Genomic DNA, 17,266 nt, shown 5'->3' on the forward strand with positions numbered 1-17,266 from the left:
ATACAACAACAGAAGGAAGAGAAATCCAGGAGAAGGGACCCACCCTCTGGAACAAGGGACTCTCATCCTTCTAGAACTTGTGTTGGAGTTACGCAGGTTTCCTTTTTGAACATTATTAAACCACTCAAGGCCACAGACATTACCCTTTTCACCTTTGAGTTTATTTTATTAGAATGTGAGGGCCAGAATAGTACTTTAGACACGGGACGGTTTTGTTTTGGACATTCTGACATCGACAGACCCTTAGTTTTAGGTAGGGAAACACCTATAGTGCAGGGACAGATGTATTTCCTCACACCCTTTCATTTTAATAAAAGTCTTTGACCAGAAACATAAGTCGCTGTGTCCGTCTCTCATTCCAGGTCCCTCACAATGCGCAGTAGAACATGTAATGTTAATGAGCATTTAAACTGTGCAGATCATCACTGCAGTGGCCTTCTAGCGCCCAATCTTGTCCGAATAATGGCATATCATGTGCAGCCCAGGGAAAACCAGAGAGGTCCTGTGGAGGAAAGGAAAAAGGGAAACAGTGAAAATATTGGAGGAGCACAATTACAATGGAAACGGACAGACAAACCTAACAAATTAGTTACAAGCAAGTTAAAGGAGAAAAAAGAAGGACTGCGATAGTTGAGGTGCATGTGTAATCTTTGGTATATCAGTAGTACATCAAACATATAGCAATTGGGACAAGAAGGAATTAAAACCATCCAGGAGGCGGAGCAAAGCACCTTAAAAGCAATTTCTAGTATGCCGATTGAACGGAATTAAAATATGTGAAAACATGGGTGCGTGATGGATACAAAATGTGCTCAAGCAAGACCTTGAGGTGTGGAGGCTTCTTGACCAAATACAATTTTTTAAATCCCTTCCCATGAACAGGTGAGACAGTCTGGTAGAGCCAATCTGACCGACAAAAGAGCCAGAACCAAGATATACGATGGCAGTGTAAAAGGTGAATGCAGGAAACACAAAGGGGAAAAGAGGGAACTGTAGAAATAGATCATTTTGAACCCCCATAACTGCATAGCCACTTGATGAGAGATGATATTGAATGGTCAATGTCAAGTTGTGTGACGAACGCAGTGCAGTAGCTGGGAAAAGGTCATCAAATCTTAGTGAGGTGAACTGTTCTAGAACAGGAAAATTTACCCTGAACACCCTTGCTGGGGGAGAAAGGTGACTAGCTAATTTAGGCATATGTGGTTAGTTACATTTTGTATTGAAACATACAGCAAAGACATTACTATTCTGCTCAGACTACCAGAATGCAAAAGTGTGATAGCCGCTACGTGCTTTAAAAGAGCAATACATTGGCTAAACGTTGTCAGCTGTTACATGTGTATGGTTTGCTGCATGTATAGTTGTAAAGGAAAACAGACGTGCAAAAGGAGTACAATGAAGTTAAGCGAAGATGCCCATAGACAATACCCAAACTAAGAAATGGCATGAAATTAGTTAATCCCCTGAAACATTGTAAGTATTAAGACTGCTCTATGGTTATGATGGGTTTGAAATTTAAATTTGATGAACAGGAGCTAAATAGAGCTCCTCAGTATCAGGCGTCGCCCTGAAGGTAGCAGCTAGTGCAAGGGAACAAGAAGCTTCCAGGAGATACTTTTGACATTATGTAGGAACCATTGTGTTAACATGTGTCCTAATTCTTCTTTAACGTTCTCAAATATTTCAAGTTTATGTCACATATGTATGTTTATAAGGCACCGGTCTGCCTGGGGAACCGAATATAGCTCCAGGTATTTGCTGCTTTCAAGCTAGCTAGGCTCTTCTAGCCTACAAGCAGGAGCTAAATAGCTGCCAGCAATTTTGATCCCTGGTTATGCCAAGAAGAAATAGGTATTTAATGTATAGATTGTTGAATTGTACATTTAACAAAAGTGTTCCCCAGCCGCCGGTCGATAACACAGACCATGGCTAGGCCAATCACCACTGCCCCCTTTGCCCCCACCCCCCAAGAGCACATATACCAAGCTAAAGAAGTAAAAGAGACCAGGAATTCCAAAGCAGGCCACGTCCAACGTCTCTCCATCCCCAGCACGAAATAACTGCAGTCGCCAGGTAAAAAACGACATGCCACATATCTAACAGTAAACCAAAATGCCTTGCATGGTGTGTGTAACATTTACATGCAAGGTTGTGGCATAAGGTTATATGGTTATGTTTTCCTTTTAGACTCAATGGCCTATCAGAGGAGAGAGACTCACTGGTAGATTGGAAATAAACATAGCTCCCAAGCCTTTATTACCTTCCTGTGGGATTGAGATAATGATTCAAACGAATGTTAGGCGGTAGTACAAATTGGAACAGAAGTTGCATGAAAGCTGATGTTTAAGATACCGACATGTGACAGAAAATAAATAGAAAGCAAAGCAAAACTATTTACAGGTATCGCACTGACCATACAGACAAAAAACAGGTACAATATGGGGTACAATGTGGGGTAATACATTAGAAGTGCAGATTTGTGGGAAGGTGTGCATCGCCCTCTGAGTTATGGGGCAAAGGATTATCTTCCGGGCACCTCTGAGAGAAGAGTCATGGTAAGGCGACGCATTTGGTTAGTCTGTCTCAGTGGGTGGGTAGTCAATTCATTGGAGATCACCCCTTGGTTCTATTTTCCAACTCTAGGTGCTAGTTAAGGACAAAGGTCAGGTAGAAAGAGTGAATTGGTTGGGTCTTTCTGCACCAAGTGGGGAGGCTTTCCTGATGTGGTTGATCCTAGGGATCAGCTCTGCAATATAAAGGTATTGAAATCTAGAACGGCAAGAACCTTCGCTCAGTGGGGATGGGGGGTAGGAGGGAGAGTGAGGTTTTGATTTTCTAATCCCAAGTATGTAGGGATGGCTGTAGAGATGGCATTCTAAAGTTGTGCAGCTAGAACAGAAAGGCTCAAAAGAGAAGATTATCTAACATTGCAAGCAGATCTGTTAATTTTGTTTCTTTATCAGAAATACTGTTCCGAGTCCAGGAATCTCTTTGAACAGAGTCTACTTTGGCCTTGTTTCCATAATGCCTCTGCCATGTATGGATTAACCAGATGCTAGTTGAATTGAGTTTTTGGAGGTGATCTGAAAAGTAGTCCTGTGTTGTGCTAATTATTTTGTTTACTTTCTTTAAACGAGCCATTGAGTGAAGGAATGGTGATCCACTTTTGGAATGCTTCAGTTCCTAATAAAAGGTCAGGCATTAGGTGCTCAATAGTGGTCGAGCTATAGCATAGCCAGAGTGGAAAAAATTCCATAGAATAGGGCATTTGATCCATGTTCGTTCTCAGTAGAGGGGCTCCCACATATCGAAAGAGGCAACCGAGAGTAATGAGGATTAACTGTGAGAAACCTTTGGGTATCCTCCCATGTAAACCCTGAGAACCCTATATTCAGGTGGTATAGGGAGGGCTATCGATTTTGGATCCCAACCCTGGGGATGGACAAGCAAGGGAGGATCACCTGGGTAGGCGAGTCCAGGGTTGTATCCATGGGAGTACCCAAGGCGAGATGTGGTATACCCACAGAACAATAAGAGGAGGAAGAAGTACCGGAAGACTTTATGGGGGCTGCTGACTCTCTAATCCCTGATCCAGGTCTCATTGCTCCGAATTCAAAACCCATTATTCATGGTCCAAGTAAGAGTAGGAAACGAGTTAAGTATATGAGATGGGGTGAGAAGAAAGATCGGGCACAACAGAGACAGGACCGTGATATTAATATCCATTCATCTCTTACCCATCTAGACCACGGGGAATACTTTCAAGACCCATCCGTGTATAATAAAAAAAATCAGAGATGGAATACTCTGCCACAAGGGGAAGCTATCATTAAATAAAAACAAGGCTAGAGAATATTCCCATCTCCGCTATCTATCTCCTAATAGTATTCTACTAAACAGAATTAACCATCAATCCCAATTAAACTCCCCTCCTCATTTCCGACTTATACTGGGAAGAAGAAGAGAAAGAAAAAAGAAAAAGAAGAAAAAGAGAAAAAGAAAGAAGAAGAAAAAGAAAACGAAGAAAAAAAAGAAGAAGAGAAAAAGAAGAAAAAAAGAAGGATTACCTGCAAGAAACACCTTGATAAACATAAGGAAGGCTGCCACCTATTACTGTTGGGTTGTTCCATTAATAGAATCAGGCAGGGTCAGGCATTTAACATGGACTTCTCCCACCTGACTCTACTTGCCTTCCGTTTTAAGTACAAAAGGTGTGGATTTGCACAATCCGGGGAGCGAGCTGTGAATGCTGATCAAAGCCAAGGAGCAGGGAAAGAAGCCTAGGGGATCCGGAGGAGAGCAGCGGGCCCGATATGCTGGCCCGGTGCTTGCGAGGGGGCTGTAGCGTGGTTAGGGAGCCGTGTCTCCAGGAACCCAGAGAGAGGCAGCCTTTGTCCTGCTGGCGATGTGTGGAAAAGTGCTTGTTCACTTGGGATGTGTGCCAGTCTGAGGGGGGCCAGGTGGTGAGACCTGAACCTCGATCCCATGTGCTCAGAGAGACCGCTCGCCAGTGCAATGCTACCCAGTAAGTTTCAAACCAGTAAGCGAGAGAAACCCAGGAGCGTGAAGGGAGAAAGGCATATTTTCAAAATTTCAAGATTTCAAAGCGGCACAAAGCAGAAAGCCATAGAGGATGCAGAAAGTAAGCGGAATGCGAGAGAAAGGCGCTAAGAGAGCAGAAAGAAAGTAAAAAGCATGAAAGTGAATAAAAAGGGTGCGAGTGAACTGAAAGTAAAGGAAAGGTGCAAATGAGCACCGAAGAGTGAAATAAGTGTGCAAGAGGCACAATAAGGAAAAGGACAGGTGCAAGGGTGCACAAAAGCAATGAAATAAATGTGCAAGAGGCACAGTGGAAAGAAAGTGAATCAAAGAAAGGTGCCAGGGGCACAACAATGTGAAAGATGAGAAAGCAAAAGAAGATGCAAGTGGGCACAGCGAAGTGAAGGATAATAAAAGGGGTGCAAGAACACCTGAAGATGAAAGGACAGAAGAAAATCAAGTACAATAAATATAGAGAGGGGCCAAAGAACAGAGTAGTCGTGCTTAGGAGGAGCAAAGAACCTGGCGTTTAAGAAAAAAAGTAATTTTACCCCATGAGAAGGTGGTGTGCGAAAGGGACTGCAAATGAATAAAAACGTACATCCTGACAAGTTGGATTTTGTGTTTGAAACTGAAGGGGCCCAAGGCTTGGGGGAAGGGAACCCTAAGAGGCCTAACAAAGGTGAATACTTATTTTGTGAAACAGAGAAAAGCTTGGCGGAAGGGAACCCTGAGACGCTTGAGAGGAACTGGGTTATATTTTTTATGTTTTGTCTGAAACTTGGAAGGATTGAAGGTTGAGGTAGGGAATCCTGAGGAACTACAAACAGAGTGCAAGAGCTTTGTGGAGAAGAGTTAACGAGCAACCTCTTTTTGATTGTGCTGAATTTTGATGATACTGACAGAGCCACGCCTGGTGAGAAGACAACATTTCTTTTTGAATCACTATTTTTCTTTAAAGAGGCTTCCTTCAGGGCAAGCATAGGTTTAGAAACAGACAGATTTTGGTTCTGGACTTTGAGACATCGACAGCCCTTAGAAACATCAGTTGAGGGAACAATCCCTTTAGAGTTAGGGCCAGTTAGGTATTACACCAACCCCAGCTTTATAGAAAGCAAAGGTTTTGAAACTATAACACTTGAGTCTGTGCCTCTCTTGATTCCATGCCTGTCTCAAAGAGGTCACCCTAGTTATAGTGAACAGTGAAACTCTGAGAGGTGTAGGGGTACAGAAGTAAGGCTCGGACACTGGTGGCATATTTTTGGGTATAACCTTTTATTGATCAAGAAAGGGTTGGAAAATGTCTCTCTATTCCTAAAGCTAGGAGGGGTTGCCCTGCTTCAAAGAAAACTAGTGAAATTGTCGGAATATTCAAAAAGTCTGTCACTGTTGCGTCTCAAAAGCCTACTTCAGCCCCTAACACGAATAACTAAAACCAACTGTGCAAGGATGATCTCTTCACAAACTATAACGTTTTTGTGGTGGTTCCATCCAAGTTTCCAGTCTCTTAGGTAATCAAAACTAGTGAAATAAACAAAGTTTACAAATATAGGATTCCAAGGCTAGGGTTATGCTCCTCTCCCCTAGAACTACGAGACAGGAGGCGGGCATTATGCTTTATATTCTTTATTACTGCTCTTGCAGTATTTCAACTTTATAACATTTTAAACTTTCTTTAAAACTCACATGTGTTTCCTCCAAGCTCCTCTGGAGGCTCAAACACAAAAGGGGTAATAGAGTTTTAATCCGCAGGTAAAATGTCCCAAGAAACTACCAATCCCCATAATCCTCAGACCTTAAGTAGTTCTGGACTGCACCTTCTGTCCAATCGGGCTCTGGCTATGCCTATAAGTAAGACTCCTCATAAGCCCTAATCCGCTTTCTTCATTGCTGTTTTGACAGATAGGCATTTCCTGTCACGTTTAGAATATATAACATATTTGATTACATCCAAATGTTTGTGTAGATAATACATTGGAACAGTGGTAATAATGCGCGTATATTGAATAATTAAGCTTTTTAGTGAATGTTTATAGGTATCAAGAGAATACGTAACGCTGTGCTTGTGTTAGTCGTAGCAAGAGTCCATATGTACTGATGGGGCTTTTGTTAATTCGCAGCAGCGTTCACTTCAATTTGTTTTGTTTTCCTCACTTTAGGAGGTCAGAGCCGCAGGTGTTCTCACCCGCGTGAGGCAGCTTGCCGGCCTCCATATATTAACAGCAAGCAGGCCTTTAAGACCCAGTGGGAGCATCGGAAGCTCCACAACAGGTTGGATACACCCGACAAAGCGCTAAGACCCCGCAAGGACGCATTTTGCAGCAGTCACAGTCCGGCAAGCACCGCGCCTCATGGTAAATGAAGGCCCACAGTGAGTGCGTGCACGTTATCCTGACGGAACGTCGCGAAAAAGGCTGTACTTACAAACAAACAAAAAAAGATAAAAGCGCATAGCTCGCTTGCCAGACACCTTGTGGGCATATCTGACAGCTGAGGTTTCCCTAGCAGCTCGCGTGATCGAGCATTGAGATATGGCACATTATCAAGAACCCAGAGGGTCACGAAGCACCTCCCCTGAGTGGAGCTCAGAGCAATGGCTGGAGGAGCCCGCAGGAGATGAAGGAGACCTCTCCCTCAGCTTTAAAAGGGTGTTAGGTGACAAATTGTCACAAGGGGTGCTGCCCCTGGCACACAGACTGGACCAGCTGTAAGCCATGCTTAACAAGCAGAAGGTAGTGCAGGAGAAGTCCAGGCAGAGGAGGTCGCTCAGCCCCAGAGAGGGAACCACAGCAAGACACCCAGAGTCAGGGGTTGATCAGCAGGGCTGTAAAAAGGCTTGGAAGACAACCACCTCTTTGACGCAGCTGAGCCACACGGATGGGGTAGACCTGGGACCCTAAGAGCCAGCTGACCCGGTCAGCAGGCTGAAGAAAGCCTTTCTACTGAGGGTGACTGTTTCAAGCTCTCGACCCCATGCCCCAGGGGTGAACAATGAAGGGGAAGAAAAGGATGCTCGTTACTCACCAGATGGCGAAGGTGGGGAGGAAGAGGAAACTCCTCAAAAACCCAATGTCTCTGAACAGCCTCCAGAAGAAGATGAAGGAGGGTCTAGCCGACATGTTCGACCCAGAGGCAATAAGGCATCCTAGATCCACTGAATGGGTGCCATCGCCCAGAGTGGCGCTGTATATGACATAACATATGAGAAGACCATTGGACAGAGAAGTCTGGTCCAAAATGAGGGCAGAGTGTCCTAGGCCTTAATTGTCAGGCAAAGTGACTGACACCCCAGACCTAGATCCAAAGATGGGGACCTTTGTCACCAAAGCATCAAAAGACATTAGGAAAGGGGTGGACCGAGTGTGGCGAGGATGTCAGGGTAAGCTCTTAGATCTCACAGGCCCACTCGCAAAAATTATGGACCTGCCCGAGAGGGCCATGGATACGCGCAGAGTGCGGGCAGGAGGCACTAGCTTCCCCTCTATTGCGGCGACCCTATGAAACAACCTCCCAGGTCAGATTAGATCAATTGAGTCTCACACAGCCTTCCGCAAGGCCTTAAAAACCCAGCTCTTTGTATAAAAGAGCCCCTCAGTCTAGGTCTGCACCTCCACTATATCACCTAGCACACGCTCTGTTATGCCTCGTGCTACCTAGGAAAGTATATGAGTAACCAACTGTAACCTTCACTGTATACCCGCTGCAACTATGTAATAGGACTGTATATCGTCTGTAACCCTGTAACTGAATCTACCCAAGTATACCATATGGGGCCGCTTATTGTAACCCTCAAGCAAGCCTTCTTTAAATCTCCTTATAGTGCCTCGTTGCCTCTGGGCTGTAGTGCGCTCTACAAATACTAAACTAAATAAATAAATAAATAAAATACAGGCACACCAGTAGATGCTCAAGCCCTAAGCAGCTGGGCCCAACAAGCAGTCTCTCTATTGGGCAAAGCAAATTGTGCTCTTTCATCAGAGAGAAGGAGAGGAGTGCTGTTGAATATAGACAGCAAGCTCAGTAACCTAGCTTCGTACGAGGCAGGAGAGGGCGCAAAAGGCTTATTGTTTGGAGATGCTTTTGCCAAAGAAATGGTGCAATTCGTCGGAACATATTCCGGCCTGGATAAGGCGCAGAGCTCCATTCAAAGAATATTCCCTGGGCACGTTTTTGCAGGGACCGGGTGGCAGAGGGGGGGGGGACCACATAGACCCCAAGGACACAGAGGACAAAACTTACAGGTGTGTCTGGTTAGTTCTCATTAAAGTCTCCAAGGATTCTGGTACATGTAGTCGCACAGTTTTTTTCAATGCAGGTGACTAGGAAAAAACTCTCCGCCAAAGCACAAATCCTACCCTTGATAGGGGGAGGGGGAAAAGCATGTTTATGGCTCTCCATAGTAAGGCATGACGACCCTGGTGCTGCTGCTTCTTGAGCCCGAGACTCTTGAAACACTGTAAAATTAATGGAGATGAGGCACGCACTCTGGTTCCCAGTCAGATTTACCTGCTAGAGCAACAGTTAGCCTTCTCTTCCAAACGTTTTCTTGACTCCATCAATCATCAGGGAGGCCGTTTTCCTTTTCCTTTTCAGGTGTGTCTGATATCTTCTCTCGGCTTCGTCGTGAATGCAGAGAAATCAGACCTCCTCACGGCCTCAATCCAAGCAATATTTCTGGGACTGCTACACTACAGAGCTCTTCAGACATTGAAGATCAGGAATTTCAGAGGGGGCCTAGACTACCATAAGTTTGTCACCCTAGATCAAGAAGCCCTTACAGAGCTGCATTGGTGGCTTCAGAACATGGAGCCTGGAACGGCAGGGCCATCTTTGGGGACACCCCACACCTAGTGATAGAGTCAGATGCAAGCAGAGTCGGCTGGGGAGCGCAGTGCTGAAGTTTATAAACAGGAGGAAAATGGTCAGAGTAAGAGCTTTGCCTCAACATAAACTGTCTAGACCTTCTGGCGGGTTCTCGATGTGCAGGCCTTTAGAGACTGAGCAAATTGCTGCATTCTCCTCAAGATGGACAATACTTCAGCCGTCCGCTATATAAAAAAAAAAAACTGGGAGGGACCTCGTCCAGGATGCCAAAGGACTTTTGGCACCACTGTTTGCAGCAGCAGATATCCGGGTCAGCTGAATATTTACCAGCAGCGCAGAATTTAGTAGCAGATTGGAACTCTCTATATCTAGTAGACTCCAGCTACTGGGGGCTACTCCCAGACATGTTCATGCAGATTCAGGAAATCTGGGGGCCCATAGATACCGAACTATTCGCATCCAGACACAACGCCCCAAACCCTCCTCTCCTGTCCCCTCCACCCAAGTTCTTCAGTTGGAGGATAGATCCAGAAGCAGTGGAGACAGATACATTCCAATATACTATAGAGGGGGAAATCCAATTTTTACTACCTTGGTAGTAGATCTACCTTTTATCGGGGAATCAATGGTATTGAACATAGGAGGTAGTTGGCTCTTAACAACCTACAGTCAACATTCATTAAATTCGCGCTGTAAAAATTAACTATTCAATCATTTTTTAATAATCAGTTTCAATAAAAAAAAAATACATTAGCTTAAAAAAGCGATGGGCCAATCCCTTTCACTTTACATAAAACAATCCTATGTTGTTAAAAAACATACAATTTAGTCGTGACACTTTGACACAATCTAGTGACATCTATCTAGTTGACGGGTAGTTGATTCAGTGACCAGCGCAGGGAGCAGTTGCTGACTTGCACTGTTCATGGAACCTACGTTAAGGTAGCTATATCGTCATTCTAGTGTTTATTCTAGATGGGGGAACCGGACATGTTTCAGTTCTCTAGACATTTTACGGAACTTTCTTCAGGAGTGGTGTCACTGTCCCTGGAGGCATTATAGTAAAATAAAAACAACTTGACAACAACATTAGAGTGTGCTATCAGTGCATATCTCTTGGGTTGATGGTTCTTGTTGCCAGTGTTTAGTATCAAACTTGAGTGTTCTTACTGCAGCTGTTGATATAGAACAGGGAGATATAAAAAAAGATATAGGCTATAAGTGCTTTTTAAATATTGTTGATAAAATATAATTTATCAGGCTAGGTTAGGTTAGATAATTACCTAGTCTTGTCAGGGCGAGTGGTTCTTTAGGAGGTATAAGCTCCTAAACATGATGACTTTGGTAGTGCAGGAGGGAGTTCTTATCGGTAGTTTTATGATGGGGTTGTACTAGTAATGTTCCTTGTTGGTGGAAGATGGTTAGGTCTAGGAAGTTAATTTCCTCTCTTTCAATCATCATAGTAAATTGTAAATGGCGATTGCGTTGATTAAGCCATGTTACAAAATGATTAGCCTCTTCTTTAGTTCCTTTCCAGATGACTATAATATAGTCTATATACCTTGCCCATGACTGTAGATGATTTTCAAATGGATTGTTGGTATACATATGTTTTTACTCAAACAATTCTACATATAAATTCGCCACACTTGGGGCCATGGTAGCTCCCATGGCTGTCCCTTCTATCTGCTGGTAAAACTAGCCTTGGAATTCAAAGAAGTTTTTTGTTAATGCAACTTCTATGCACCAAAGAATGAAAGACGTAGGGACTGGGTCCTCGATAGCCTTGTTAGTAATATTTCCTCTAATATGTCGATGGTTTCTTGTTGAGGGCTATTAGTATACAAAGAGACGATATCTAGAGTGATTAGATATTGTGTATTGATATCGTATGGCTGATTTTCATAGCGTTTGATAAAGTCTTTTGTATCTTTAAGGTATGATTCCATTATGGTGACATAATTTTTCAAGTAATGGTCAGCGAATTTAGAGAGTGGTTCTAAGATGGAATTTATACCAGCTATGATAGGTCGCCCAGGGGGTTTAGTTAAGGTCTTGTGTATCTTTGGTAGACAATAGAAGGTGGGTGTAGAGGGATCTGAGTTGATAAGGAATTTGCTTTCTTGGCGACTTATTCATCCTCTGACTTTGGCTTTTTCTGCTTTTAACGCGATCATTTTTAGTAGTTCTTTAGTTGGATTTTCTGGTAGTTTTTTATAATATTTTGTGGTGTTAAGCTGACTCAGACATTCATTTACATAGTCTTTTTTTGTCGAGGACCACTATGCCTCGTTCTTTATAGGCTCTTTTTATTATGATGTCTTTGTGTTTAGAGAGGCTGGTAAGTGCATTAATTTCTTGATAACTAAAATTCTGAAAGGTATGGTGGTTTTTCTTTTCCAATTTCTCAATCTCTCTGAGAACTTGTTTTTCAAAAATCATAGATTCCGGGGAATGCGAATGGCTAGGTGGACATAAATGCGAAGGATTTTTTAGACCTGTGTGGTTCTTGGTCTGAGGAGTCATAACCTTGTTGGAAGTGTCGGAGAAGAATTCTTTAAGATGTATCTTTCTCATCAATTTGTGAAAATCACTGCGAAAGAGGAAACGATCATGCTTCTTAGTGATAACAAAGCCCAGGCCTTTATTAAGGACAGATTCCTCTAGGTCTGGAAGTTTATATTTATGTAACGCTCACCTGACTCCCACGGAGGCGCTGGCCTGGTTTGGATTGCTGTGGCCTCTTCTAGGGTGATGCGCAGGACTCGGAAGATGGAATGGACCGGACCCCCAAATCTGGCTTGTCTGGCTCGTAGAAATATCCTTCTGTGTGTGAAAAGGGAGTATTAACAATCTGCGGGATAATGCGTAGGCCTCCCACTCACCTTCTCACCCTCCACGAAACCCTTCTGCGATTCCCCGTGAAGTCTCACCTTAGGGTCTGAAAGGACGAGCTCTCCATCCTGCTTCTGATGCAGGGGCGCGTTGTTATCCCGTTACTTCACTGGATCTCGGATTGGTGAGAGTTCAAGTTCGCTTGACTTTTCCGGTAAGGTACCGTAAGAATTCTGTTGCAAGTTCAAGCTTTAAATAACCATTGTCTGTTTTCTCTATTTCAGGTGCTGAATGAAGATTCCGAGTTAGGGAATGGAACCGTCGAAGGAAAATTCTGGTGAGTTTTTGATGAGTGGTTCCTCTAGTGTTCTTGCATTAATGCACTAATGCTTGTGTCTTTTTCCCCTTAGGGGCCGGGGTTCGGAAATGCCGAAGATACGGCGCCGACCCGAAGTGAGAAGAGATGTCCCAATAAATATCAGGTAAGTCTTTGATGAGCGTTCTGCTAATGTCCTTGCATTCGCTCACTAATGCTAATGTCTTTTTCCCCTTAGGGGCCGGGGTTCGGAAATGCCAAAGAAACGGCGCCGACCCGAAGTGAAGAGGGATTGATCCAACAGGTAAGTCTTATGGTGGAAATTAAGCCTTTCTTATTCTCTTCCCTAGCTCACCTTTGTTCTTGTATTTTTCTCCTTTAGGCGCTGAAATGCGGCGGAAGATCCAGATGGTCGCTGATGGGCAAGAAGGCGTCTAGTAAAGGTGAGTGGAATGCTGCGCTGCAGCAAGCTATGCAATGTGCTTTTAAAAAATGAATGTCTTCCCTTTAGGATCGTCGGCGAGATGACTCTGGAATGCGGATTAAGCAGGTAATGTCTCTTCTTTCTCCTGTTCTCCTCTCTTCTCCCTTTACAGGTGTTCCAGGATGCTGTCGGGCGTGGCTGGAGTCCGGATGCAGGAGCAGACACGGTGAGCGTCCAGCTGCTAGGTGCAGAACAACGCGAAGCGTGAGTTGCTGCTTGGGCGTGGCTTAAATAGCCTTCAAAGTAGTTCCAGGTATGTATTCTTCCTCTAGGGTATGTATTCTTCCTCCGGCCACACCCGTGTGGTAAAGTAGTCCCATAGGTAAAATAGTCCCATTCAGGCCTCTAGGTGGCCTGGATGTTGCAGCACGGGCTGCATCAGGTAAGTTCACACCAAGCACTTCTTAACACAAAGTCATCCTTTATGAGCCTGGCGCCTATGGCGCCTGGACTGTTGTCCAACATGAGCCTGGCGCCAAAGGCGCCAGGACTGAGTCCAAAGGGCCCCTACCTGGGGCCGCTGGGACTTCCCTCGGGAACATAATGTCTGCCTCTGGGGTTGCTGGGCCCGGTCTGGCTCCTTGGGGGGTAGGCATCATGACATTTAGATAGGTTTATTAGGAGGGATTGCCGCTCCTGGTTTGCCGTTTGTTATTGTTCCAGTTGCCCCGACTGGGGCCATGTTGTAAAAAAATTCCTAGATTTGTTTCCTTGGTTACCTTGTCCTTTCCTGTTGTTACCTCGCCCCCTTTGGGGGGTGGTGCTTCCGTAGGCGGCATTATCTGGGTCACTGCTACTGTTGCTTGGAGTAAACGAGGTTGCTCTAAAGTGGACTTGTCGGTTCTGATTGGGATTCTGTGGACATAAGAGGGCTCAATGAAGCCATAGAATGGCATAAAATCTAAATGGATCTTTATGCCCATCGGAACAACTACCAGCAAAACTATACCTACCCATAAGGTACATACCATATGGACTCAGCCTATTAATTAATGTCCATACTAACAGTCTAATTTGCATCTAGCCCAAAAGGCTCCTCTAGATCTAATCTTTAAAATTGATCCACCATTAAGTCCAATAAGGTAAACACAGGAATAAATAAATTATCAGCCACTTGAGATAGATGAATCCACTCAGGATCACCTAATTTACAGGTCCCTTCCATCGCGGCCGCACGTCAAAATTAAATCACTATTTTTGAGTTCCTGCGAGTAGAATAGACAACATTAATAAACACTAAAAAGGGACTATGGATCCTATATAGCACTCCCCACTCAAGATGGCGACCGTTATCTGCACTGAAACGGCGTCTTGACATTCCGTTGACCGGAGCGAACAGATATGATCGGACAGAGACAAATGGATCAAAGTAAAACACCCCTTCTTGGAGTCCAGAACTCTTAATCAACATCTCATGACAGGGTGACCCGTATTATTATTATTAACTAGGCTATAGATCCATAACAATTAAGAATAACAGTCATCACTGGTGTCATTTGACTGTCTCCTCTAGAATTCCTTTACTGCTACCAAATTCGTTTTCAATAAAGAGGACTGAATTAAGAAAAGCTACAAACGCTCTCCTACCGCCCGGGCCACTGTAAACCATCAATAAGGTAAGCTTGAACACGATAATCGACAGCTGCATGCTAACAAGAATCCTAACAAGCCCTATCCACAAATAGTAATCACTGTCCACATTTAATTTTTATTTTATTTTTATTTTTTTATTTTTTAGGCACAACAGAGCGCCTCCCTCCGTTCTGAGTATCTAGATAACACAGAAGGATTGATTACTACAGAACTACTGAGAACATCATCTCTGTCTAATTAACGTCAAAACCATAGAGAACCTCTCTTCAAAAGAGGTAAGTTACCATTGATTTCACTGCATGCGTTACGAGAGATCCAACCGGTCTATGCTGACAGTATATATTAATTAATGCAAATTAAACTTGCAGGTCCCAGTAGACCCATTTAGAAGCCTACCACGGACAAAGACGACAATATCCTGCTTTATACATGAACATACCTCCTAAAGAACCACTCGCCCTGACAAGACGAGGTAATTATCTAACCTAGTCTAGTCTGATAAATTCTATTTATCAACAATATTTAAAAAGCACTTATAGCTTACATCTTTTTTATATCTCCCTGTTCTATATCAACAGCTGCAGTAAGAACACTCACGTTCGATACTAAACACTGGCAACAAGAACCATCAACCCAAGAGATATGCACGGATAGCACGCTCTAATGTTGTTTGTCATGGTTGTTTTCTTTTACTATAATACCTCCAGAGACAGTGACGCCACTCCTGAAGAAAGTTCTGTAAAATGTCTAGAGAACTGAAACATGTCGAGTTCCCCCATCTAGAACAAACACTAGACTGACGATATAGCTACCTTAACGTAGGTTCCATGAACAGTGCAAGTCAGCAACTGCTCCCTGTGCTGGTCACTGAATCAACTACCTGTCAACTAGATAGATGTCACTAGATTGTGTCAAAGTGTCACGACTAAATTGTCTGTTTTTTTAACAACGTATGATTGTTTTATGTAAAGTGAAAGGGATTGGCCCATCGCTTTAAGCTAATGTGTGTTTTTTCATTGAAACCGATTATTAAAAAATGATTGAATAGTTAATTTTTACAGCGCAAATTTAATGAATGTTGACTGTAAGTTGATAAGAGCTAACTACCTCCTATGACAGATACATTCCTGCAGCAGTGGACGTGGCAATCCACTACGCGTTCCCTCTGTTTGTCATGGTAAAAAGAGTACTAGAGAAAGTTAGCAGAGAACAGGCAGAGGTAGTGCTGGTAGTCCCAATATTGAAGTCCCTGCCATGGTTTCCAGTAGTGATGGAACTTTCCACAGATTTCCAGAGGATACTCCCCCACAGGGAGGACATCCTACATGGCCCGAGAGGTCTGCATCACCCTCTAGTAGTGGAGGGCACCTAGCGCCTGATGGCATGCAGGGTTTCAGGCAACAATGTCAGTTGCCAGGCATTTCGCACCTCGCTGCCGACTGGATCAGAGACTACTGGAAACGTTGGTCCATCTACTGCACAGGTTTCGGTATTAATCCCGTTTCGGCCCCTTTAGTACACGTACTGAACTTCTTGGCGCAGAGGTTTCGGAGATGGCTGCGCCTACAGGACAGTGGGCTTTTACAGGTCCGCTATCTCAGCAGGTCACGATAAGATGGAAGGGAGGCTGATAGGTGAGCACCCAGCAGTTTGACGCTTGCTAAAGGGAGTAAAGATAATGAAGCCCCCAAAGCCTAAATTCTGTGCTCTGGGATATGCAAGTATTTTTTCAACTATTTCTAGCCTGGCAGGACAACAGAGACCTTTCACGGTCCAGTTCTCAGGGAAATTAGCCATGCTTCTATGCCCAATAGCATGCAGGAGAGTCTCAGACGTGAAAGCGCTAGAGATAGACAGGAACATTTTCCATCTGGAGGGAGTAGCCTTTAACATGGTGAACAGGACTAAGTCAGATTCAACGATTATTTCCTACCCATACTTCCCGAATAACAGCAAGCTGTGCGTAGCGCAATGTATTAAAGACTATGAGCAGCAGAAATGAGGCTGAGAGGGGTCACCCAGCATCTAATTACACGCAGGAAGCCCTTTCACGCAGTTGCAACAGCCACAATTGCAAGATGGGTTAGAGAAGTGATGCACTGGGCAGGTATGGACATCTCAGTTTGACGCACATTCAGCGAGAGGCACAATGGCATCCACAGCTTTTTCTGCAGCAGTACCGTTGCAAGATATCATGAAGTCAGCTGATTGGTCTAACGAATCAACATTTAAGACCTTTTATTTGAAGCCGATTTCTCAGATAGCAAATAGAGTGATTGACAGCTTTGAACAAGCATAATGCTCGCCTCCTGTCTCGACATAGAATGAAGATTGCCCATGCTTATAGCACAGGGTAGTCTTGATTCTATTCAAGACAAGGAGGCAAGCATTATATCCCTTCCCGATTACACAAAGAGTTGTATTGCAAAACTGTATTGATAAGTTATGTATACGTATGGCCCACCCTTAGGATAGCGTCTCCATTTGTTTCAGGAGATGAGCAGAAGGCGAACTGAGTGAGACCGTGGATGAGGATCGCGATTAAGGTCGGAGAGGATAACTCTTCACCTTCAAGAGAACAGAGCATCGGCGCAGAGGATTGTTCAAGTTATTCAGTTGGTTCGAGTTGACTGTTGGTTTTTCAGTTAAAGTGGTGGTCGCTGCCAAAGAAA

The 17,266-nt window shown here is 44.0% G+C and overlaps 1 protein-coding gene across 2 annotated transcripts in view; it reads right to left on the minus strand.

Annotated features, from left to right (window-relative positions):
- CEP19 (centrosomal protein 19) overlaps nt 1-17,266 on the minus strand; it is a 179,427-nt gene that overhangs the window by 74,688 nt on the left and 87,473 nt on the right. Inside the window, exon 2 of one of the 2 annotated variants that reach the window (XM_069618087.1) lies at nt 326-502. The exons of the other annotated variant lie outside the window; for it this stretch is intronic. The gene's annotated coding sequence lies outside the window, so the exon portion shown is untranslated. The remainder of the gene's footprint in view (nt 1-325; nt 503-17,266) is intronic. 2 annotated transcript variants of the gene reach the window in all.

The sequence above is a fragment of the Ambystoma mexicanum genome, chromosome 10, assembly GCF_040938575.1.
Source record: "Ambystoma mexicanum isolate Mex_15411 chromosome 10, UKY_AmexF1_1, whole genome shotgun sequence".
Taxonomy (NCBI): domain Eukaryota; kingdom Metazoa; phylum Chordata; class Amphibia; order Caudata; family Ambystomatidae; genus Ambystoma; species Ambystoma mexicanum.